The sequence below is a fragment of the Thalia democratica genome, chromosome 2 (assembly GCF_965202585.1).
Source record: "Thalia democratica chromosome 2, ktThaDemo2.hap1.1, whole genome shotgun sequence".
NCBI lineage: Eukaryota > Metazoa > Chordata > Thaliacea > Salpida > Salpidae > Thalia > Thalia democratica.
The window spans coordinates 25070667-25085499 of record NC_139166.1 but is presented as its reverse complement, the minus strand read 5'-3'; positions in this window follow the sequence as shown (position 1 = coordinate 25085499).

Sequence of the window (14833 nt, the reverse complement as noted above, 5' to 3'; positions counted from 1 at the left end):
GATGTACAAATTGTTTTTGTGATTGCTCTTTGAGGCTTTGAGCCACTTGAAAATGCTCACATGACTCAGTAATACTGTCAGCAGAAAATGATTCAGAAAAAATACGCAAGACTTCATAGAAAGTTTAGGGAATTTACTTTTTTGGCAAGTGTCTTTCATCTAAATCCAAGCGGTAAAAAGAGAGATTTTTTGAGACATCTAGTTACTTAAAAACATCTCTTTGTATGTCAATATTATACATTTTTGTGCGAAAAATTATTTTGAATAGATTTTATTTTCATCATTTTACTATTTTTTTCAAATAATTTTTGCTTTTAAACAAGTTTTTACAAGGTATTGAATTATATTCAGAAAACTCTTTAAAGTAAGCAGTTTTTTTATTTTTAGTTCAAAATTTTTATACTTATTTTGTTTAATTTTTTATTTTATTAAAAGAAAGAAAATAAAAATACGTTTTAGTGCTACTTTTTTGGTAAAATTTAAACTATGCAAAGTGAAGTCGTAAAAATGTTTATGGAAAAAGTAAACCTTGATGCTCGAGAAATCCGCGTGTCCATTCTTACGTCACGAGAAAAAAGTAAACCAAGCTAATGACGTGCCATTTGTACACCGCAGAACGTCTGCACACAAGAAAGTTTCGCGAAACAAACGGCCAGCACTTGAAGCTGCCGAGGTTTTGAAAGGAAGCTTGTGCGAAGGAGAAAGTGTGTTTTTTTGCTTGCATGCTTTTTGCAGGCAAAATTTGCATGCGTTTTTCTGCGAAATGCAAAAATAAACATTTTTTGTGATATACAAAAAAATATATATTTCATGCAACTGTAAAGTCGTTTGCTGCATAACTATTCAAGCCTTCAAATGAGCTATTTGATTTAAATTTTAAGACTAAAAAGAAGCTTTTGGCTTTTTACTTAGAACTAACAGCTTTTTTAGTATTTGAAATTTTGTAACAAAAATAAAACAAAGTTAATTTGAAACAGTACAATTAAAAAAGAATGAATAGGATTTTTGGCTAAAAGCAGAAAAATAGTAAAACAAGTTTTACTATACAACAAAAGTTAATTTCAGCATTGTTGTATGATGAAAGACTAAAAAACATACAATGATTTAGCTTCCTTGTTTTGAAAAGTTTGATTTATAATACACAAAAAAAAGTCTTGAAAAGTTTGTTTCTTGCAAAAGTAATGCTTTATCTGTTTACAACTAAACCTTGTTTCATAAACAAAGCTATGCGAGTTGTTATAAAACATCATGTTTATTAAAATGTTATTGCATAAACACTGCGCAGTAAACGCCGCCAGACAAAATGTTTTTCAAAATTGTCATGCACAATATTTTCGCTGAATTTTGCTGTCAAAAAACAATTTAAGTTATTTCTATCTGGTTTTAAAGTATTAAGGTATTTTTCTGTCTTTTTTTAAAGTTTAGTCACAAATACTTTAGTTAAGACAATAATAAACAATGAAGTCAGACTTTAAGATATTTTATCGCAAAAACTTAAACTTAAAAAAAAAAAAAAAAAGATTTAATAAATGTTTTATAAATATATAGAGGAGTGCTAAGCAGAGTTTTCAAAAAAAAACAATATAACAACATCGAAAATGTAAAATGCTAAAAATATACTTTTTATCTACTGTAACACTATTTTCTATAGTACTTTTAAATTAATTTAACATTATTTACATCAATATTTGCTTGATACAATCAAACGTAAAGTAAATCGACAAAAAGTTCATTAAAACTACTTAAATAATTAAAACTACTAAATAGTCTCTTATTAACTAAAAAAAAGTTCTAAAAATTTTAACACTTTTCGAAACTCGAAGAACATTGTGCAAATTAAAAGACGTTTTAAAACGAAAACGAATAAAAAAAATGAAAACAAAATTGTAGCTTTTAAGTTAATATCGCTTATTGTTTTAAGCTTTGATTTATCAACGTACTTAAAGTTTGTAACACTATAATAAAAATTTTTTTAAAATATTAATAAAATTAGATCATGTAAACGATTATAATTTGTAGTTTTTAATGTACAAAATATTTATAAAAAAACGTTACATTTGTAATAATTACTAATACTATCATCTGAAGCAAAAATAAAATTAATCAACTGACTATAAATGCAAAATTTTAAGAGATTGTTGCTTTGTTTTAAACATCTTTTCCATAATTTTCAAATATATGTAGAACCTTGGATAAAAGATCAAGTTTATTTTGTTAAAACCGTTAATAAATTTTAAAGCAATTGTTTCTATTTTTTTTTAAACAATTGACATATTTATTTAATCGAACAGCTATCGGTGCACCTAAAAAAACATTTGTATTTTAAATAATTGAGATTTAATTAAAATAAGTCAGCTAGAACAAATCAGTTTTTTATTTATAGAACTGCTGTTTATAAATTTCAATAATTTTTAAAATTTTATCTTTCTAAAATAACTCTTATTTCAAGTATATACTAGTAAAGAGTATGTAAAAAGTCCGACTACTGCTTTAGAAAATAAGATCTTAAAACTTTTGCTAGTATTGATAAAGACATTCTAAAACTAAAAAACTTAATGGTAAGTTGTTATTTATATTGAACTGTAAGCAGAACTTTGTATTATACATGTTAGAAATTCTGTAGACTTAACTGTTTAGCTATATTGTTAATAGGCACACGAACACAAAAGGTTTTTGAGTATTAAAAATTCTAGATAAAATTATTTGTCTATACTTTTTATATACATTTATAATTAGCTGTTATTAAGCATTATCAAACTTAGTAGAAACATTGACAGTTTACCAATGTGAGTAATAAGTAATAAACTTATATATTCACAGCAGTTTAGTGTGCACAGACTTCTCCTTATATAAAAATAAAATATTATAAACGAAGAACATGACTATAACAGCTTCTAAAATCAGTAAAAACATTTGTTTAGTTAAAAACTTTTTTTAAAGGTTGAAATAAAAATTTTTATTTACTTTAAAAACTTTTTTTTTTTTTTTTTAAACAAGAAAAAACATTAAAAAAATGCAGGTTAGTTGTACAAGCTTACTAAATTTTGAAGCTGAAAGAAAAAGCAATACTTAAGTAAACTAGAAAATTAAATTAAATGTTTTAATTTTAAGTAACAAAATATTTATGGTAAAAAGAATTAACGTTTTTAAGATGAAATAAGTATTAAAATAAGAAGGTTTTAATATTTATTTTTAAATGAAATTCTAAAATATCATAAGAGTGTCAGAAACTTAAGAAAGTTTAAACAATAGAAGCGGATATGACTAACATAAAGTTAGAAGTACATCCTTAAGATAGAAATTAAATCCTAGAACAAACGTTTTTTTATATAACTATAACACAATCAAAAGAAACTAAAAATTGCATAACTTTTGCTATATTTATATAAGTATTCTTTTAATTCTCAGAAACAATAGGTGTTTTAGATGAACATAAAAGATCATTTTTGCAAACTTAAACAAATAAGTTAAAAATTTTTAAGAAAAAAAAAGTAGGTCATAAAAGTATTAAGTAACAAAATAAATCCGCTTAATAATATACATACTTACTATAGTTCAATAGGTCCAAGTAAAAACTTGGGGCTATAAAAACAAAAAAAAAAAAACCGTAGATACGTACATAGTTTGCTATACATTAACCAGTGTATAAGAATGAATGTAGTAAAAAATATTTTAGGACGACAAAGTTTTAAAAATATTTATAATATTTATATGTTAAGCTCATATTTTCTTTGAAAAGTATAAATCATATTTGTAGACGATAACGATTATTAAGTGGTAGTGTGGTACACAACTTGAAACAAAATTCTTAATTGTCTAATAAATGTAGGCATAAGTGTTTCTATAAAAACTTGTAAATTGTATTTTTGTAATAAACTAAAAGAATAGCATGATCTTATTCCAACACAAGTGCACCTACAATAGTAGAAACTGTTTAATTAATAATTCAGTAAAATAAAAAGTGCTTAAAGTACATCAATTAAAGTCTTGCAATAGGCTTTGTATTATTTTTTGTCGAAAATATTAGTCATCAGGCTTTAATAAAGATCTATTAGTAAGTATATTAAAGAGGTGAACTCACATTTTATATTTGTAATTACTATTTTCTATGATTATATAACAATTTTCGCTTTAGATTGATAAAGTTTATCTTTGTTTAAAGTGAATAACACAAAATGATTTGTAACAGTCAACGAACCTATTTCTAAAAAAATAGCTTATCTTGAACTATTTGAATAAGATAAGTTTAAATTAACATCTTTAAATTATGTACACTACCACTGATAAACATTCACTTCAATAAAAAGTTTACACTAAGCACTAAAAAATATGTACCTTTTTTAAGATGAAGAATTTAAATTACATGAGAAATATGTACCCTTCTTCCTTGTAAAAAATCTAAAAAGTTGTATTATTAGTATTACTATGGACATTTATAAGTATTAAAGTTTAGCATATAAAACATTTTCATTTTTATTCTCTTGCTTTTTAATTAGCTTGTTTCATTTTATAATTTTCTAAAGACTTTTCTTAAGCTGTAAAGTCTTATACTTCGTAACAACTTTTACTTTTCATATTGACAAGTATGCTATGATCGGGCCGGAAACAGTAGCACTGTAAAGTATAGTTTGTCTTATGCTAATGCGTAAAAGTAATAATACAGCAATACAGTAACAACATTTAAACCCATATCCCTAAACCATTCTACAAATAATTTAAACCTATACCCTTACCAGAGATGTTAAAATGCTAAAAGTTACTATGGTAATTCAGCAATGAAGTGTTTTATTTTTGGTTTGTTTTAAGTTAGTAATTTCACGCTTGAGTAAACAAAGCAGAGCTTTTTAACATGCCTGACCCTTACCCCTAAACCATTACACCCAAGCATATAGCTAGTAGAACAATTTTTTTTAAACTAAACTTAAAATAAACAAAATCAAAAGCCAATCAAATTTGAGCATTACTATTGCAGCTGTTATTTTTTCTATATCTATAAGAAAACTCATGGCGCACTACAGTTTTGTTTCAAATGAAACAATAAAAAGTTAAAATAAATGGGATAAAATTAAATCAAGACTTAGGTCTTAACCACGTAATTATAACTTGTACAATATTTATCAGTGTCAAATTAAAGATAAGTTGGTTTGAAACTGGAACGACAGAAAACAAGTACTTCTCAAGTTCAAAATCTTATATTATTTAAAATCATTTAATATTTGTCTTTTATTTAATATAATGTTTGTGATTGTATAGCTTTAAGCTTAGAACAGCCTCAGAATAACTCATTTCTATAAAAAAATACAAACACCTTAACAATTTTTTGATTGCTTCGTTAAACAAACTTCTATGGTTATCTAAAGACTTAGAAAATAAGTTATAAATAAAATTTAAAAAAAATGTGAAGTAGATAAATAAAAAAGACGTTTAAAATACTTGGTCTGTTTAAAATAAAAGAGTAAATACAAATATAAAATTTAAAACAAAACTAAGGATATTATTTTTTTAATTCTTAAGTTTTTATAAAAACCAGTCAGTGTTGCAACTAATAAATGAGTTGTATCAAAGACAAAATAAGTTTTGTAGGCCCAATAGTTTACACGTTATTGTAATTCTTTGAAAACTTGACTGTAAAAGGTTTTTGCTGGCATACTAAAATTTAAGAAAAACATGAAAATTTTAGTATATAGTTAATTAAAATGTAATTTTGCTAAAACTAGTTTTACTTTTGATTTTTGAAATTAACAGTGTTTTATTCAAATTATAACAAAATAATGAAAAGAATAAAACAAAATTGAATTTTTTGCCTTTTTAATTAACTAATTCTACTTCATAAAATCAGCTAACTGTATAAACTTGGTTAACTTTTGATAAATGCGATGTATACTAATTATGACGAAACTATGTTATACAAGTTTGATATCGTTCTACATTTACTGTATTCTCATGAGAGTAGTTTTTGAAGTTTTTTTTGTTTATATGAAGTGTTTAAATTGAACTTACCTAAAAAAAAATAAGTGATTTAATTTTAACATACCACCAATACTCAGGTTAGTGATTCTCATAAGCGCTCACTGGACTAGCAAAGTCGGTTAATTAAATCTTGTAGACTCGCACTTATTAAAAGGTACAATCAGCGATAGCCACTATTTTAACAGGCATAATGATATTCGAATTATCGCATAAACCTCATATCTCCACATCTGTCTCTAAGCCGAAGATCTGTGCGAAAATCTGTTATGACAAACGCTTAATTAATCGGTGATTACAACCGACGGTGTTTATTATTGCCGAACATCAAGAGAAGCTGTTGCAAAGACGAGCCGCAACTGTAGCTGGCTGTTAGCGACCAAGTGCGACTTGCTTGGCGCATCAGCAGCGCTCGTGTTTACATTAGCCTTTTAATTAAAATTAGCTCATGTGTGTGAGAGAAACTTAAAGGCAGCGGCGCTGAGCAGATAAGGCGACTTATTACCGTTTGTGTATGCATGTGTGTGTGTACATAAACACCAACACTTACGGAAGACGTAAACAAGTCTTTCAAGGCCGGCTAGTTGAGAGAGCGAGCTCGCGCTTAACACCAACAAACCAGATTTGCCTCCGTCGTCATAGAAATTTACCCACGCTGCTGCTGCTCAGCGGTTTTCTTTTTTTTTCTTCTGGAAATTTTAACCTTGCATCAGTCACGAGGTTTTTTCTTCGTTGCTGCTTTCTCCGACCTTGGTGCAAGCGCTCAGGCATTCGAGTGTTTTCAGCACTTTTCCTGACAAAACAGGCGAGTGTATTATGATGGAAATGTCAACAGTAGGCGAGTTTTTCCTGGCTACACGCATAACCGCTGATCTGCTGTTGAAATTTTTCTTTTATTGATGGCTGAGATAAAACACTTAACTAATGCCTCGCCCAATAAGCATACATGAGCTGGTCGCATTTGTAATTTTTTACATTTGTGGCCGCGTGTTATTTTAACGCTTACACCTTGCAACAAAAATAGATTGTGCGCTTGTATACCTCTATTTTCTTGTGAGAATGCAATTTGGTTTGTTATTTAGAAAAACAAATTTGTCTGAAATTTCTGAGAAAGCAGAAAACTATAACAAAAAATGATGATATGAATTATGTTTTCTTGGATTCCTTTTTCGTTTAAACATACATTAAAAAAGAACATTGTATTTTTTATTATATGTTTAATTTTGTTACTTTCTATCGCTGAAATATATCAATCTATTAATAGTTTAATGTGTTGTTGTTTTTAACTTAAAAATATTATGAAGTCTATAAAAATAAATATAAGTGTGTATTATTTTAATTGCTGAAAGCTTTAGAAAATTAGCCATGGTAACTTTAAATTTGTATGCTGTATATTTGTAGAACAATTATGTTTGTGTGTTAAGAAACCTTATTGTCAACAAAAGTTTTAACTTACAAATTATTAGGTAATAAACTGTATTTTATAATGTTGAACTGTAAGTTAAAATCCTAAGGTTTTGGAAATGTTTACTGTTAATAAATAACAAAAAAAATGAAAAGTGGTAAAAATTGCAAAATAATCGTTTCTATTTTGCTAATTATGAAAAACTCAAAATTAAGTATAAGAATATCAATCACTAATTAAACTATAAGTTGTTGTTACATTTAGTATAAGTTACGTATCTAAAATTTCGTAACAGTTTGCTTGGTAAATAATACTTGAGTTTATAAATCTTTATTAAATAAAACTTTTATGATTTGGTTATCATGATATTGCGAGTGTAGCACTCTTTTAGCTTTTTTTAACATTTAACAACTTTTAAGTTTTAAAATAATTTTATGTTGTTTACCTAACTAATCTGTTACAAAACTTATTAAACTTGTAGTTGTTTACGTAAAGTTTATTTTGCTTGTTATCTTCACACAATCAAGCTAATCGAAGCATTACTGATTTGTAAAAACTTCTAGTTAGATAAGAACAGAATATAATAACTAAATTAAAAATAAAATGCTCAGCAGTTTTAATGCAAAACTGTGTGTTAAACTGCTAGCTTATTTAACATAATTATTGTACAACCAAGTATTTTTACCTAATAGTAATTTGTTATTTACTAAATAAGTAGTTATGTATTATCATTAATCATTTAATACATAAATACAGTGTTTAGATCAGCGGTTCTTAACCTTTTTTTCATGTTTTACCCCTTTTTGGAAGGTTGTTACCAATTTAATCCTTTTTAAGTTAATTACTAAATTTACGCCCAATATACAAACAGTGTTAAGTTTTAAGGAAAAATAAAAAATTTTTTTGATCTTTAAGCATATTTAGCTATAAAAAAGATCGTTGAATTTAAAAAGTTTATTTAATTAAAAAAAAACCCTACATTTAAATACTAACTTTCAAATAAAAAAACTATTAATTTACAAAAATTGGCAATAAATACTAACTACCCGCTAAACCAAGGGAATTTACCCCAGGTTAAGAATCGCTGATTTAGATCATCAGTGTAAACAAGTATTACTAAAAAAACATCTATAATTATTTTTTAGCTTCATCTAAACTGATAACTGAATTTTTTTGATTCACAGTCATAATCAAAATTTAAATAAGAGTATGTCTAATTTCTAAGAACTTGTAGTTTTTACATATCAAACTACAAAATATAATAAGTGCTGTAGCCCTTCAATAAAATCGGTTAAATTTTTATTTAGTTTTGTTGTAATTTAAACACTATTTAAATAAATAGTAATAACTAAGATAGTCTTAATTTCCACTACTATAACTGTATAACAAAAAACACTTGTTTTGTTATTATTAACGAACCTAAATAAAGTTTTTGACAAATTATTTTTGTTAATTTTTTGTTTTTTGTTTTATAATGATAACTTATAATGTTTATGAAAATAACTTTTATAAAAATAAAACTCATTTTAATTTTTACACAGCTACTATTAATATAAGATAATGTTGTTAGTTGTTAAAATATTATAACGTTTAGAGTTACATAAAATGTAACCGGTTTTTAAATTTATACTATAGTTTATTGAACGATAAAAAAACGCTCAAAATATTTGGTCCTAGGACCCGGTGCACGAAGAACCTTTTGGTTATCGGGTCGCACACCACGGATACCTTTTAACGTCTTGTCCAGGACAAAGTATTGTCCTTTTTTATTCTTGCTTTATTTTTGTTGACCAAATGTATTTAATTTGTTCATAGCAATGGCGACGCGTAATATATTTCTTAGGGGGTGCATAAAATTTACAAGTATTTAAAAAAACCTTAAATTGGTATTTAAAAAATAATAGTAATAGCAAATTTAAACAGTACTCTTTCTTTGTTAAACTAACATACATTTTTGTGTGTTAAGAAGTATGTGTTAGTTTAATAAAGAAAGAGTACTGTTTAAAATTGCTATTGTTATACATTTCAGTGAACCTGTTTCGCTAGGACCGTTATTAGCAAACGATTAACTTTATATTTTGAATACTTATTTTTTTAAACTAATTAGCCAAGATAAAAATACTATAACTGCAACAAATGTTTAAAAAAAATTAGTAAGTTTAACAGTTTCATAATACTAAGTTTTTATGATCCAATGCTTAAGCCTACGCGACTCCCTTGGTTCGTAGTAATAACTTTTTTTTATTTAAATTATCAAACTGTATAACTTTTGGAATTATTAATCGTAGTTTTGTAAACTAGAACATAGAAAAAAAAAACACTTTTGCAGAAAAGACTAGACTAGATTATAACTTTTTTTGATTAAAATAAATAATTCTTTAAAAGTATAGTCATTTGAGAATAGTCTCAATTAAAATATATTGGAATATAGTATCAATAACTATTGAGAAAACACTATTCAGTTTTAAGTAATTATAGTGTACAAAGACTGATTTGGTAAAAATTAATGAGAAAGTGTTTAATAAACTTTAAATGAATAAAACGTTTCCAAGCAGAATATTTTTGTTCTTTATGTAACAGCTTTTATACTTAAAAGTTGCAAAACAAATTACACGTGTTTTGTACTACATAATATTTTATGTTAATTTTGTAAACCATTCGTTTCAAAGACATGATGTTTTTGATGAATGTAAGAAAACAAAAGCATTTATTTAAGTTTTTTAACTGTAAGTTTGTAAACAAATTTATAATATATTATAAAGTTAAATGTCATTATTAACATTAATTATGCACAAAGTAAATACTTAAGAAAAAAAACTTAAAAAAAAAGAAAAAGCTTCTTTATTTTGGTTGTTAGTTGACAAAAATTGCCCTAAAGTAAAACTTTACTAGAAAAATGTTTATAGCCAAACATATTTTTGACTTAAATATATTTAATTTTTATTTAGTTTTTGTTAAAAAAACGTAACGTAAGTCAATATTTTTAATAAAAGCTAAATTTATAAAGACATAAATTTCTTCATTTTTACAATTACTTTTTTCAAAATAAACAGAATTTACTAATTTACAAAAATCAAAAACTAGTATAGTTCTTTTTAAATCATGCAAATTTGACAAATAAAAATTTGATACCTTTTCAAAATCACTCAAATGATCATCTACCAATCATTCGCTAAATTCAAATTACAAAATTGTGACTGTTACGTAAAGCTAACATACATAACACGTACACAGAAATAGGTTATTTTCACGGTAAAACTTGTGTTTAAATCAAATTACGAATCGCGACGGCCTCATCGCAGACATAAAGGATGCTCTAACACGCCAAATACACAAATAAAATTTCAAACATGATTGATAACTGTGCTGCAAAAAACACGCATACTTCGCCAATTAAAAGCGCACAGAGGCACCTTGTTTACAGGAAGCAGCCATCAATGTAGTCGGTAGAAGAATGTGCATTCCAAATTGGCTGATTATTGAGCGGAGCGGTTCGGTTAACACGCTTTGAGGTCAAGTGCGAGCCAGACACACATTTCTGTAAAAATTTTGTCCTTTTTACGTAACACATTTTGCTTGTATATAAATTTGTCGTGTTGTAGTTGTTGTCAGAAGTTTTTTTTTATACTTAAGATGGTACTTTAAAATGTACAAGGATTCATTAGTTTTCCTTTTGTTTAATACATTAGTGTTGTTAGTGATTTTTATACCGTTGATTACCAAAAAAATTTTGAAAAGAATGATTGTTTTGTCCATGTTTCAGTTTTTGACGGTTGTTAATTGGTGCTTATAATAACTATGTAAACTCTAAAAATATAACCACAACCTCAAAATTTGAAACAATGTAGAGCTAAAATAATAACGATTTGTATACCAAGTTTTTAAATATCTAGGTTAAAAATAATAAATTTAGTTGAAATAAGTTTAGTAACTGGCTAATAGTTTTTAAACTTTATTGCTAACATCTTGTTGCTTTGTCAAATAAATTTAATATCCAAAATATGAAAAAATACTTATACAAATTTTTACATGAGATGCGCATTAGAAAAAAAAAACCTGCAAAACTTAAAAAACATCATACTGCAAACACAAAGTTGTGTTTTGATGTCAGTTTCAACCAAGTCTCGACTTGCAGAAAACCAACAAACAAAACGTATCCGCTCTTGTTTGCATGTCATGTTGTTTTCGCGTGAGAAACATACAAAAAGATGTTTGCTCAATCTCATACCGAGGCTAAGTGCAAGTGCAGATAAAAATAACGGTGGGCAAATACTAGCAGCGAAACAAAGTTACAACGAAGGAAGCGGCAAATATTTGCACTCGTTTCAATCTAATTGAGTGGCCCTTCTAACATGCTCGTTCCGACTTCTTTAGAACGTTGAGGCGCAGTTTTCAACTTGAAGCGTTTTGCATTGCTCACCATGTGCAAATACAGGTTCGTGTCACGAGAGGCTTTGTAAGAGATTTGTTGCCAAGATCAGCGTGTCCGCCTTGGACAAACCTATTTTTCTTGCATGCACTGACGTTGATAAACACTGCATGAGTGCTTTTTGTGAGTTGCTTTACAAAGCTAATATTTACTTCCAAGAGTTTTCGAAATACCTAGGCATGCATGTAGGTCAGCTAAAATATTAGATTGAAAGGTAATTGTTCGCTGATTGAAGTCTTGCTCTTAAAAATTCTATTGGTAGCTTTAAAAATGCAATTTGTACTGTATTACAAAAATAAATCTAATGGAAATAGCTGTTGCAACAATTTCTCAATGGTAAGAAGTATCTTTAAAATTAAATCCGATAAAGTACTACCATTTAGTTTTTATTTACTAAGTTTTGATTTTTTTTTTGTGAATTCAGCTTGGAACTTTTATAAGTCACTAAAACATTTAGATAAAGTATTAAATCTACTAAATATACAAAACTGTTTAAAAAAGTTATTGTAAAATTAATACGACATTATATTTGATAATTAAACACTCACTAAAAATAAAAAATAAAAACATTAATGATAATTTTATAAATTATAGTTTCTAAAAGTAGCTGTATATTTTGTAGAGTATTTTGATAATTTTATTTTGATTTTATGTAAATGTGAAAAAGACCATACCTACCTACAACAACAAAAAACTGAAAAACAAGTTTATTTGCAGACCTTGAAACTTTTTCACGACCGAAAAGTGAATCATTCACTTGGGGATTTCCAAAACAGTCTGTTATGCAACAAAATGAAAAACAAGTGCAACATAAAGTCTGCCAATCAGCTGTTTGCACTGCCTGTCTGCCGATGATGATGTAAGCGATTGGAGATTTAAGATAACAAAAAAGCGAGGTTATATCACAAAAGCAAAACAGCAAGAAACAAGGACCGCGTGAAAACGAAGATGAATCCGCAAAGAGCTGCGTCTGAAACTCCTCTTATGCAAGTTTTGCTCTTCGGAATTTTTTTACTAACGTTAGTACTTCTGTAATCAGTTGCTGTCATTGTTTACCTCATGCCACAAAAAATTCTGCAAGCAAGTTCCCAGTATTGAGTAATTCCAAGAAGGTTTCCATGAGCAGCGGAGAATTACATGCATACAGTCATAGAGTTTCGGATTGTTTTTCTGAAATGCAAAAACTCCGCGAGCGCAAGCCTGTTGTGTAACAGCGGAAACTTCTCGAATCTTCTGAACTTATTACGTAAAGCTTTTCCATGCCATAACAACGAAAGCAGATTTGTATAATCGCGCAACGTAAACACTTTCGTTTCAAAGAGGAGTTATGCAACTCTCCGTACCGACGCTTAAGTGGTTTTAAAGGTCGTTAGTTGCAGAAAAGTAGAAGAGAAACTAAGGAAGCTCAAAGGTAAATAACTTTGTTACTTTGGCTTTTGTTAAGCATTTAAGTGCTTTTTCACAGTTTTCAGTATTTATCTTACGAAACTTTAAACAATGTATATACATACGACGTAAAATTTATATCAAATATTCACATTCGTATGTGAAAAGCAAAACGGAATTGGTCTATTGTAGGAGAAATTTGTTACTTTAAAACACACTACTTTGAATATAATTAATAATACAGTGCAACTAAACGTTTTTTATTTTTATTAATCTTATTCGTCCAAACTTAGATGCTTTAAATAAATTTTCAGCACTATAAAGTACAATATTTTAATTTTTTTATAATTTTTTGGGCAGCATAGCAAATTTAGTTAAGTTAGTTTGTTAATTTTTTTTGATTAAAAGTTACTTGAGTATGATGACTAATAAATTTGAAGTTCAAATATAACTCTGCTGACATTAATTGATAGTTTGCAGTTAATTAATCAGTAATTTAATATTTAAGAAAGAAAAATTAATCTATTAAATTATAAAACAAAATCTTTATATCATTGTTATTTTAGAAGATTTCGGATTACTTTTTAATTAAAAAAATGTTGCAATAAACGGTTGTACAATCAAGTTTGTATACCTAAAACATTTAGATATTGTATAAAAATGTAAGAATTTCATGTCTAATAACAGTTTACTGTTTTTTTTACTTAAATGAGTGTCATAAAATAACTATTGTAAGGTATCGAAAATTGTTTTATTATTATTATTATTATTGTTATTATTATTATATTATTGTTATTATTATTATTAATGTTATTATTATTATTATTATTATTATTATTATTATTATTATTATTATTATTATTATTATTATTATTATTATTATTATTATTATTATTATTATTATTATTATTATTATTATTGTTATTATTATTGTTATTATTATTGTTATTATTATTATTATTATTATTATTATTATTATTATTATTATTATTATTATTATTATTATTATTATTATTATTATTATTATTATTATTATTATTATTATTATTATTATTATTATTATTATTATTATTATTATTATTATTATTATTATTATTATTATTATTATTATTATTATTATTATTATTATTATTATTTTTATTATTATTATTATTATTATACAAAACCTAATTATTGTTAGTAAAAAATATTAATAAAACTTACATTTATTAAAAAAATATGTAATCATATATAAACTTTTTACTGCAACAAATGTATATAGAATTAAAATTTTTATTTTAAAAATATATTTTTATTAAAACTAATTTAAAACATAATTATATAAGAACAGTTCACAGTTTTACAGAAATAGTATTTAGATCTAAAAAAAAATTAAAGTTTTCATAACACCATAACTAATAAAAAACACTATATTTGAAGTTAGAAAAAATACAAAAAAGTCTGTTAGTAATAAAAGAATCTGGTTAAATAGCAGTTTTCGGCAGTTTCAAAGTAGGACTCCTTCATATACATGCACTTTTACCAATACGATTTTTTAGTAAACTGTTAGAGTTAGGTAAACGGTTAAAAAGTATAGGTTTGATAAAGTTAAAGTTAAAAAAAAACACTCAAACGTATTAATAAAAAAATGCATTTATATAAAGAAT